We start from the raw sequence: 12,530 nt of genomic DNA on the forward strand, positions 1-12,530 counted from the left end.
TCCTAGGTGGGACTCAATAGTCTTAGAGGTCTTTTCCAGCCAACTTGATTCTGTGATTCTAAATGATCATTATGGGTCTCTGAAATGTCCAGAACAGCATCACTTCTCATTAGTTTTATTTATGTACATAATTGTTCTGATAATAATTTTAGAAGGTCCATTTCAACATTTCAAAGTTGTTAACTGCAATAAACTAGTTATCATGAAAGAGGTCCACACATTCCTGTCACTTTGTCATGCATAACTGCCTGGGAAAAGATTAACGAAATTATTATGTGCTCCTTCTGTTTGAAATTATGATTCTCTGCAGTCAGGAGGTGTACCCACTCTTCCTCCTTTAGCACTACTTAAAATGGAAGTATGAAGTTAGTGGGAAATTATGACAGAACCACGCTGACCCACTTAGCAAGGATTGGCAAATATGAAGAAGAATTTTTTTTTTTTACTGTTAGCATGAGCACTGGTAACATAGTGTTCCAGGCGTGCCATTCTTTTCTCTATTTACTGAGAGATCCTGCTCTTGCAAAACGGTCGCCAAGACCTCACCAATACATTGAATATTGCATATTGCAAATGAGTACCTGTCTGTGGGGACATACCTATTCATTATGCCAGTTCCATCAAAGCCCAGCCTCTTAGTCCACTGAGATGTATTCTTTGGTCTCTGCTATGCCTCTTCAGATCTTCAAGGTAGTATTTTGCTGTAGGCAGTGTGGATTGTAATAAAAAGAATTTGAAAAAGCTAATTAGAGAAAAACATTTCCAGTTTACTTTTGTGAAGTTAAAAAAGGAGAGGAAAAGTTGTATTTTAATTAAAAAAGAAAGGGCAGATAAGGGCTTTTTGAAATGCAACAGTTTTTTATACTCCTAGACATTTCATTGATTTGCAGATCTGTTCCAAGCATTCATTCTGTGAAACAAACCATAACGATGTTAGAAGTACAATGAACAAGTAGAATATCTAAAAGGACAGAAGGTGTTTCAAAGAGGACCATTACAGCCTGCCCACCATCTCAAGAGGGAAACTGGCTAAACCTGTGATCTGTTTTTCTTGAAGTTTTATTTTCAATTTCAAGGAGGACTCAGAAGAATTAAACATTCACCTGTCTGAACAAGAACAACAAAAAAACATTTTACAGTTGTATTATTTTGTTTCTACTTTAATGGCACCTAGATGTGAGAATCAGATTGGGATTCCTTGTAGCTGCTGGGCATATGTATCACTAAAGCAAACCTTAGAGCTGTGAAGCACTTAATATCTCAGCAAAAGTCATGACAGTATTATGCATGAACTACTAGCGAGGGAAGATAAATGGAACAGCAATTAGTTATGGACATGGTGTCCTAGTTAGAACAGCTGGGACTAATTCATCACTGGATGGGTGTAACCCAAACCTGTGTATTCTATAGCCTTCATGCCATTTCCCAGAAACTGTTATCAATAGAGCATTTACACCCTCTGCCCAGAGCAGCCTGACTCCTCAGGCTATAAACTAGGCGTTAAGAGGCCTGTGAGATAGGAAGATGTTCCTGTCCTCACACCCTTTTGTGGAATTCCCCGCCCTGAGGGAAGGACTGAGCATTCCTGCCTGAACTGGAGAATATATAAACTTGGAGTTTTGGAACCTTTTTACCACTCGTGGGATCCAGAGGAAGACTGCAGCTCACCGCTCTCAACCAGACTGAGACCTGTCATGGTTTGACAGCCCCAAAATCCAATTCCTTAGTTCTAGCCCCCCTCCCACTTCTCAACATCAGTGTGAGATGGGTTTCCAGACACCACACGAGACTCAGAATGGGGGAAAGGGAATATATTACAATACACTGTACAAATAAATATTATAGTACACTACATACACCATCTCAGCTATCTCTACTATGACATACAGTGTTTACAATGGATCAAATCACTTCTCCCTTCCAAATAAAAGTCCATGGAGGGAAGAAGGGAAAGATCCTTTCCTCTCTCAGAGCAGCAGTCCCTCTAAGGCAGGAGTCTCTCGTTCTCTCTTCCATATAGCAGCTGTGGCAGGATCTCTGCCAGTACACACGAGGGGGTCTCCAAGCCCCTCGGCTCTTCGACGCAGGTGAAGGGTCTTATCCTCCGTGGGCTGTGTTCACCAGGACAAAGGTCACATCACCACGGTCATATCACGAAGCGCAGGGGTCTTCGCGACGGTCCTTATCTTCAGGGGAGTCAAGCCCCTTGCAGAGCTCCCGTGCTCTGACTCAAGACTGCCAGCTTGGCAGTACGGGGGGGGGCCAAGGTCACCCCCACACACACATTCCATTTACTGTCCTGGTCCAGCTTCCAGGACACCTGAGCTTCTTAGCTCCTCTCTGCAGTGCATACTGCACTCCAAGACTCTTTCAAGTAAGAGTCCATCATCCTCCTCTCTCTCGGATGGGTCTCCAGGGAGTTTGGGGAGTTTTGGTTGAGTCCTTACCCCAAAAACTCTCTCTCTGTAGTGGCTTAGTTCTCTCTTTGCTTCTGCTCTCTTTCTCTTCAGACAACTCTGTGTCTTCCCTCGGCTGCATGCCGCCTCTGCAGCTTCTTCTTATCTCTTGGCTCTCTGCCCTCTATACGCTGCTGCTTCTGCTGCTGCCGCTTCTGCTGTCCACGGTGGAGGAAACTCCTCCAGCTCTCAGCTACAGAACTCGGCCCAGTTTAACACTGTTCCAAGTTCCTGCAGCCCCCAGCCAAGGGGCTGCGGAGGGGCCAGAGCCCCCAAGGGGCTCCTGCCCCTGCTTCCTCATGGCTCTACAACATGACCACTTCTTCTCCAACAACTACTACCACTCTTCTCTTCTGGTCTAAGTATGATAATGTTTATATTTTGCAGGAGCGCTCATTGGCTCAAGCCCAAAGGGTCACCACTCCCTCGGGGGTTACCACTTTTATAACTCTAGGGGGGAAAACTGTTTCCCACCACCACCCTCAACTGGACTGCAATCACCACTTTTGACCAGACTGCAACAGCTCTCCCACCAGCAGGCTTTTTCCCCTCCCCCTTTACTTTGGACTCAGGGGGCCCCAAGGAACACCACTTTGTTCATGCCCCAGGGTGCTGGGTTATACATTTGGGTTTTGTGGGTTAAAACCAATTGTTTGTCTGTATAATCGTACTTATTGTATTATTTTATTAAATTGTTATTCTGATTTATAATCTCTCTTTTGAGTTGAGTTCATTTCCTCTGCTGGTTAACTTTTAAACCAGCACACATGGTTTGCAGCTAAAGTTTTCACTCATCTTAATTCTGTTTTTATCAGTAACAATAAGCAACAATTGTAAAAATCACAGGTGAAAAGAAAAGCAACTGGCCCCAGTCAAACCAAGGCCCCGTCCAGCACAGAATCCTGTTTCAGAGAGTAGCCAGTAAGTTATGAATGGGGAAGAGTATAAGGAGCAGTAATAGAAATACTTCCCCAAAGTACTCTTCTGGTCTTCAGCAACTTAACTTCTTGATGTTAACAGACTAGGGGGGTTTATTATCTCATAAATTTCTCAGGTTACTTTTTTGCCAAACTGTTCGGAAGCAAGGAATTTCACACAGGTGCTATCTATCCTGTATAGTGAAAGGAACTGTTGTCACAAGAAGACTTGAAAGGGAGTAAAGTCGTGTTGGAAGAGAGGTGTTAAGTAGGCAAACGAGTGGGGAAGACTGGCCACAGTCTTTAATGGCATAACAGTTTCCAGGATCAATCACACTGTGAGGAGGTGGTAAGAAAACAAGCACTTGCATTGACTGACTGTGTCGCGGTAGGAACGGCCGTGCGACATAAAAAAGGTTCCAACAAAGTTTATTTCCAGGAAAAAGACAGCACACCGGGGCTGCTTAGCAGTCCCTTTAAGTACAGTTTTTGAGCACACGTAGTCCACACGGATAGGACAGTTCAAACTCACACACCAGAATTCTTACAGCTAATAGGTGCATTTTCTAAACTCTACTTTCTCACAACAACTTTGCTCTTTCTCAAAACAGCCCTGTAAGGTTCCCACAACAGTCCTGAGCACCTGCTCTTATTTTTCTCTCATGTTGATGTTTTTCCCGACCACTCTCGTTCAAAACAGGTCTCTGTTCTCATGAAACAATGTTCTCTGTTCCCACGGGACAGCTTCTTCAGGATGCATCAGTATACTGTCAGGATCAGGGCCTCAGTCCTCTCTTTCAGTCCATCTCAGGGGTACACTTTGATCTGATCAACATCGAATGCTTCGTCGATAAGTGCCAGGCTGCTGGCAGGTTCTCTGTCAACCCCCGACATGACTGCAGAGCTTTCTATATCTTTATATTCTGCCAACAGGGTTAAACTCAAGGAATTTTTGTTGTTTCTTTATATATATGGTATTGCTACAAAATGAGGAGGAGGTGTAGGAAGAGTACTGCAGTTCCAGTGACTGACCCTGGTGCCCCTTTTACTTCTGTCACCCATGCTGTTTTTATTGTAGCTGAAAAAAGTTCTTCTAGGCATAAAGGGCAAAACGGCAAGTGGAAATACCTCCTAAGGTCAGACTCCTTTCTCTTTACACTCTTCATCAAGCAGGAGTGTACATGTGTGGTTTTTTCCACATGTCTGTTTAAAGCATGCAGAATGTTTAAAATAGCTACACAATGATTTAGTGCTTGAAGTTAGTCAAGGTAAAAAGATAGTAAGATAGGGATCTTTCCTGACTGCCATAGAAACCACCAGCACACTCTGTTTTTGTTCCACTTTACAGCACTATCCATTATTGTCAGCATCATCGTAATAACTGGGATATGGCAACCTTTTTCTCCTAAAAGATTTAATTTGTGATCTAAGACATTCCTCATAAGCTTAGTGCACATTCAAAGGGAATGGGAGACAGCAGACAATATTGTATGGTGCTTTTCACACACTGCAGGAATGGAAAGCTCTCAGCATGGTTTATGATCAAGGTCAATGAATGCAAGTAAACTCATTAAAGCATTTATGGGGGGCCTGGATAGATTAGATGCCCTTACTGACCTCTGCACTGTACTTTCATTCCTCTGCAGATAAATAAATAAAGAGGTTTCATCGGAGCCAGATATTTTCAGTTTGAGTATTGCTATCAACATAATCATAGCATATATTCATACCTTAGTTCTTATATTTTGTAGTCTTTGTGTCTTGTTTAGAAAACATACATTTATTGCCTCTGAAAATGTATCTGCAGAATGTATACACAATCTTGTACTCCCTGAATCCAGTGACACCTATGCTTTTGATATATATCTAGCAGACATACTTTTATTCATTTTTCTTAAATAAATTTATGTGGTGGCAGGGGAAATGGTTTTTGTTTAAGGATTGGTGACTGTTTTTCTTTTTTTTTTCATTTTGTCTTTTTTCTGTTAATTTTAACTTCATTGTTAAGTTGAATTATAGTGATGTTGAAAACCCTGGAGGCAAACTGGTTTAATTTGATTTCTTCTGATATATGAGGAAAAAAAATTAGGAGTTGCAATCTTGTATTCCATACTCTTGAGCTTACATTTTTAATGAGGCTTTCAAACTAAAATTGATTTTTCTCTTTCTTTTAAAACAAAAAAATTGCATATTTTATGAAAAAATTAATACCTTTGATTTTTTTTTTAATTGTTTGATCAGCATTCACATCTAGGATGATGAGAGGAACAGTTGTCTTCTTAATTGTTGATAAAAATCAACACTATTTCACACTTGCTTTTATTTCTTTTTAAAAAGAAAATAAAATGCACAACGTCAGTGTAAAAACTTTCACAGGTAATTATAACTTTAAATCCTGCACTTCTGAGTTACTATCTGCTTTATGTCTTGGAAACCACCATTTCTAGGGTAATCCAAGCTACAAGCATTTGTAAAGTCCACTGACATAAATGTAAAAAGATCAATTGCAGATGATGGGGAGAACCAGAGATCTTCAGATCTAACTTTATCTCTCTTACAGTGAAAAATATTTTATGGCTATCTCAATCACAGAATCATAGAATTGGCTGAGTTGGAAGGGACCCATCAGGATCATTGAGTTCAACTCCTTTCCCTGCACAGGACACCCCAAGAATGACACTATGTGCCTGAGAGCATTGTCCAACTGTTTCTGGAATTCTGTCAGGCTGTCACCACTTCCCTGTTCCAGCACCCAACCACCCTCTGGGTGAGAAACTTGTTCCTGATATGCAGCCTAAACCTCCCCTGACACAACTTCAGGCCATTTCCTTGAGTCCTGTCACGGGTCACAAGATTGAAGACATCAGTGCCTGTCCCTCCTCTTCCCCCCCATGAGGAAGTTGTAGCTGTGATGAGATCTCCCCTCAATCTCCTTCCTCTTCTCCAGGCTGAACAGACCAAGTGACCTCAGCTGTTCCTCATAAGGCTTCCCCTCTGGTTTCTTCACCACCCTCATTGCCCTCCTTTGGACCCTCTCTAATGGCTTAATGTCTTTTTATAGTGTGGTGCCCAAAACTGCCACAACATTCAAGGTGAGGCCACCCCAGTGCAGAGCAGAGCGGGACAATCCCCTCACTCGCCCGGCTGGTGATGCTTTACCTGATGCCCCCCAGGACATGGTTGGCCCTCCTGGCTGCCAGGGGATAACTCAAATACACTGTTGAGTCAAATGGTATTGCTGTCTATAATCTCTTATTTGAATTTCTATCTGAATCTATAAACACTTAGACTTGTGGGTTTGTGTGATAATTTGATATAGTGACTGCCATAGTTGCCTGTATTTTACTGTAAGGGACAATATAGGCTGAGAGAATTGGGATTTTCAGCCTGGAGAAGAGAAGACTTAGGGGTGACCTAATTTTACATTCCAGTACCTGAAGAGAGCATGCAAAAAGATGGAGAGGGACTTTTTATAAGAGCATGTCACTATGTGGATGAGTGGGAATGACTTCAAATTGAAAGAGAGTAGGTTTAGACTAGATACTAGGAAAAAAATTCTTTACTATGTGGTGAGGCGCTGGAAGAGGTTGACAAGAGAAGTCATGGATTCCTCACCCCTGGAGGTGTCCAAGGCTATGTTGGATGGGGTTCTATCAACCTGGTCTAGTGGAAGGTGTCCTTGCCCGTGGCAAGGGGGTTGGAACTGGATGACTTTCAAGGTCATCCTTGAAACTCTTCCAACCCAAACCATTCTATGACTCTATGATATGAGTTGTTCCTTTTTCATCTGTATTAAACTGGGACTTGCAAAGTTTGAGTATCTATTTCTCCCCCACTCCTGGTTAAAATCCCAGTTCTTCCCTTACTAGTCTAATTATTAGCAAATTGCTAATAATAATTGCAGAATAAGTAGAAAAAGGGCTAAGACTGTTGCAATATGAAAGCTTGCTTGTCAAACATACATTTTAGTCAACAAGGATTGCTAGAGAAGCCAAACTAAATGCTTGTTTAATATAATGAGTTAACTGGGGAGAAACACTGTCTGTTAGGAAAAGGCACTCTGGCATTTTCTACAGGCCACAGCTCCTCTCTCAGCAGCAAATATTACCAAAACTATTGCCAAAACCAGAAGGGGGACAGACAAACTCTTCCCCAGTAGAGCCAAAACCTTAAGATTACTACTTCTGCTTCAAGCAGGAGAATGCTTATTAAATGACTTGAGGTCACTCAAGAAGGTAGAACTCTGGATTAGTTTTCTAGAGGTTTCAAGATACTATCCCCAGAGATACTTTTGTCTTGACGTTCTTTATTTTATATGTTTACTGTGGAAAAGAAATTGTTATGACTATTCAGCAATGACATTTTTTGTTTACCTCAGCTGCAATGTATGTTGTTAAACACACCTAGCAGCCTTAATTCAAAGTGACCAAAAAACCAGTGTGCATTACAACAGTGTGCAGCAAAAGATGTGTTCATAGACATCAGGTTGCATCAGGGGTCCCTAGTCAGTGGAAATACAGAATCTGAACTTGAAGATTAAGCCCATTGGAACATCTATTTCAAGCAGTTCCAGGTACTTTTGCAATAATGGGTCAATGTCAAGAGTTGAAAGGTATTTCTGGGTCTGCTTTTTCTGGTCTGCTGAAAGCCTGACTTTGTAACAGATTTTCAAAAGAATTTTCAGAGACTACTTAAATAAAAAAATAATTATAAATGTGTGCCTATATGAGAGCATTTTTACTACATTATTCTTACTGATGCCACCTCTAAACCTGGCTTCATTTTTTATCTCCTCTATAAACTGTGTTTTCAGTATGCCCTGTAAGTAGACATTTAGCAAGAAGAGTTGTGTACTAAAGTTTTTGGTACTTCTTTAAGGTTGTGTATAAATGATAAAGGGAAACATGATAAAGGAAATCCAGATTCGCATCTGCCAATATGAGTTTGTCTCCCTCTTCTGATGAAATATGTCTTTGGTCAACAAAGATATATATTTTGCAATCCACCTGAAGAACAGGTCCTTACCTTAATTGAAATATCCAAAATTCCTATTCTGAAAATAGCTTCTGATTTGGATAAAAATAATGACGTTATGGGACCATTGTCATGAACTGGTATTTTGTTGACTGAATAGTAAAATGAAACTTGTTGAATTCTTTATTTGAAATAATACTCATTCACTGTTACCCCACTCTTAGAGACAAGATTCACATATCAATCACAGCTACTGTGAATGTAACAGCTACTGGACAATAAACAGCCCTCAGTTAATACTTTTCAGAAGTAGTCCCTGTACTGTTTAGCATATAAGAAGAATAAGTGTTAATGGTTCGCCTTGCATTACAAGTTATCTAAGTCACAATGGTTTTCCTTTGGTAGACTGAAGCTTTTGCAAACAAGACCACAACAGACAGATGATGTGGGTATTCAGATAAATACTTATTGTGCTAGGATTCAGGTACTTCCATGGTTGTCTAGACTTTCACAAATAAAGAGTAACGTGACTCAACAAATCAAATCATTTTACTCTAAGATCTATTATTGTTCAGAGAAATCTTGACAGATTTATTTTTAATCCATGGGACTAAAGGTGTAGAAAGTAAGGAGACTCTACTAATTTATTTGAGAACAGAGAAAAGAATGGGCACTAATGCCAGATTTCAAATGAGAAGACAACGTCACCTCAGCTCCTAAGCTCACATGTGCATGCAGGCTTTGCTTTGAACCTGTCTTACAAATCCTCTTTCCATGACTCAATTCTGTGCAAAGAAATTAGGTTGTGGAGGGTAAAATGAAGCTCCAGTGTGGCTTGGCAAGCTCACCACCCAGGGTGCATGCTCAAGATGGTTCAATACCACGTCCTGCAGCTTGGACTGAGGAAGTTTACCTGCTTCAACTATATATTTAGAGTGCACATGCAGAAGACCTTGTGTGGAGGTACATTTGCCTCACGTGACTTCTCACACGACTTCTGTTTTGTCATCAGCATGGCTAGCAAAGGGAAATTAATTTGCTTTTTCTCTTCCAGCACAATTTTGGAAGTTACCACAACTGAATGCAAAATCCTATCTGCCTGGGGGAAGGTAAGGAGGACTTTCAGAATTTAACCAAGAATACAGCCTTTACTGTAAGGATTCTGTTCCACGATCTTTCTCATGCTGCCTTTACCTCTGTCAAACAATGTGTGATCAAGAATTTTCCAACAGGACATGATCCACAGGACACTCCATACTGAGGGTGTAAAGAAAAATAACAAAGCTAAAAAAAAGTAGGCAAGGGTCACTGTGTTCACACACCTTCTAAGATGACATTTAGAACAACTAATACAGCCTGAAAAAAATTGTGTAGGACTTTTTAGTGAATTCAAGATTGGTCCTGAAACACTTGAGATTTTGCTGTCAACAGAAACCAAATATTTCTGGGCTATTTGTTTGCATTGGTATGTTGGGAACTGAGTTAAAGAAGAGAAACTAACATTATTGTGGAGGTTTATTTTATTTATCATTTACTATTTAAGTTTTGCTACATTTTTCAAGCAGGCATTTCTTTCTCTTTTTGCCTCTGAAATTTTTCCTAGGTGTCTAAGTAAGTGCAAAGGATTAAAAAAAAAAAGTGCTGACATGCACCAACTTGCACCAACTACTTTGTTGACAGAAGTTTTTGGACAGTAACCTTTAGAAGAGAAGAACTGTAAGAAGTACGAGAGGTGTCCCTACCCACAGCGGGGGGGTTGGAACTGGATGATCTTTAAGGTCCCTTCCAACCCAAACCTTTCTATGATTCAATCGATGACAGTGTTAGAATATCATATGCCACTGCAGCTGGATGTGAAAAAAACCTTGTGGCTAGAGAAATTGTGATTAAACAAAATGGAAACTCTGAATGTAGTATGTGACATTTTTAATATTGTTTAACATAAAGACCACTGCCATGAATACTATTTGCCCATCCTTATTAAGCAGGCCAGAAGTAAGCAAACACCACCAGCACTTGCTGACCCCATACTTTACCAGGTCCTATTTAAAAAAGAGGTCATGGTGTGTCAAATATTTCCAAAGCAGAATAAATAAGGAAAACAAGGATAAGGAGAAGGTTGTTAAAGCCTTAAAACTAAGAAAGCCAGACTAAAGTCCTAGTCCTACTGCTAACTGAAAGCTAGCCAACGTTATTCCAGTTTACAAAAAAGGTGTGAGGGAAGACCTTTGGAGTCTAAACTCAGTACATAGAAAAGTCATGGAGACGAGGCTGAAGGGTGACCTCATTGCTCTCTGCAGCTTCCTGAGGAGGGGATGTGGAGAGGGATATGCTGATTTCTTCTCCCTGGGATCCACTGATGGGATATGCAGAAACAGCTCAAAGCTGTACTAAGGAAGGTTCAAACTTGACATTGGGAAGCATTTCTTTACCCACAAGGTGGTCAAGCACTGGAACAGGCTTCCTAGAGAGGTGGTCAATGTCTGTCAGTGTTTAAGTGGCATTTGGTCAATGACTTTAATAACATACTTTAACTGTTGGTGAGTCCTGAATTGGTCAGGCAGCTGTAATAGATGATTGTTTTAAGTCCCTTTAAATTGAAATATTCTAGTCTAGTCTAATCTAGTCTATTTCATTCCATTCTATTCTATCTATATCCGAGAAGAGGTTTTTTTCCCCAATGAGAATATGATTTTTGCCCAGTTACAGACAGTCAGTTTAATAAAGCATTGCTGGCATTTTTAATTTTTATAAATAATTTACCAACAGTGTTCTTCAGGCATCTTGCACCTCTTACTAGCATATTTATTATGTTTATACTTTGCCTATAAAGAATCCAAGAGTCTCCACTTTACAAATCTCTTGCTTTACTCTTTCTTTTAGCTAGGAGTCTCTGACTGTGGATAATATTTTATGTTTTTGATGGCAATCCACTGTGGATCATTTGTGTTGCTTTTGTCATATTCCTGCAATTAACACCTTGGACTTACACAGGGGTTTTATTAAATCCTCTTGTGGTTGTTCTCACATTAGTGGTGTACAAATATAAATTCACTGATGAAAAGTAGTGAACTTCAAATAGGACTCATTTAACACATATGTGCAAGAATAACTTGGTGTATTTAACTTGGACTCTACAGATATCCAAGTGCTTGAGAGTAATATTAAGTGAAAAAATTTTCTCCATAATTTAATATCACAGACAAAATATTCTTTAAATGTTCTTCACCAGGACCAAAAAGTTCACATCCCATGCCCTTTCAGGAACTTCAGAATGACTTTCAATGGCATTTGTTGCAATGGCTTTTATACAGATTAAGAATTATCGTAATGCAGTGTACTCTAAAAACCACTGTTCTTGGTCTGATTTCAGAGTAGAGAGAATCCTTTAATCACACTTTAATTAGCACCAAACTCCACCTATAATGCTTCAAGCAGAACGATATTCAATCTATAACTTTTAGTTGCATTTGTCTTGCCTGTCAAGTGTGCAAAGTTTGGTATCTCTCCTAGGGAGTGTGATCTATAGTTATTTTGGTTGGACTTAGAACTGCTGCTGAGTAAGAAAAAGCCTTTCACCATAATTTTTGTTTTGCTTTGCTCTCATTTAATTCTTAAAACACAAATCTTAACTGTACAGACACTGACAGCTCAAAATATGTAATTCTATAAACTGGGAAAGTCTATTCTTATTGAGGATGTGGAACCCTGGATATTTATACACCATTGTCCCAGATATACCGTAAGTCCACAGAACTAAAAGCTTTACATCTTCACATCTTTCATAACAAGGTTGCAACTGGTGCATTTTTGTGGGGGGAACCTAGGTGATTTCAGGGTCTGCCTGGATACACTTTTTCCTTTGGTAAAGATGTCACATTCTCTCATTTCAAAAATACATTTCTCTTATAAATATTCCTCAGGAACAACTTTAACCATCTAATGACTATCAAACCATCTCATCATTGACATTATTTGTAGCTATATATTCTCTATGGTACCTTTAGGACAAATTAAAATTTGCCATCTTTTGACCAGCAACTTGGGTGAAACATGTCTTCTCTTTGATATACAATAGGTGAAATGTGCATAAAACCAGCAGCTAGAGAGCTTGTTAACTTCTCTGAACTTTTTCTTATTCTTGTTGCGGTGCTTGTAGCCACAGTGGGCTTTTAAGATTTTG

General features: G+C 39.9%; 1 long non-coding RNA gene across 1 annotated transcript in view; it reads right to left on the reverse strand.

Moving 5' to 3' along the window:
* Positions 1 to 610: 610 nt before the first annotated feature.
* The window catches only part of LOC113961125, a 28,489-nt gene continuing 16,569 nt past the window's right edge, over positions 611 to 12,530 (reverse strand). The window contains exon 4 of the long non-coding RNA XR_003532211.1: positions 611 to 701. This is a non-coding gene — a long non-coding RNA (uncharacterized LOC113961125). The remainder of the gene's footprint in view (positions 702 to 12,530) is intronic.

This window comes from Neopelma chrysocephalum, unplaced genomic scaffold, assembly GCF_003984885.1.
Source record: "Neopelma chrysocephalum unplaced genomic scaffold, ASM398488v2 Primary Assembly neopelma1_97034, whole genome shotgun sequence".
Lineage (NCBI taxonomy): Eukaryota > Metazoa > Chordata > Aves > Passeriformes > Pipridae > Neopelma > Neopelma chrysocephalum.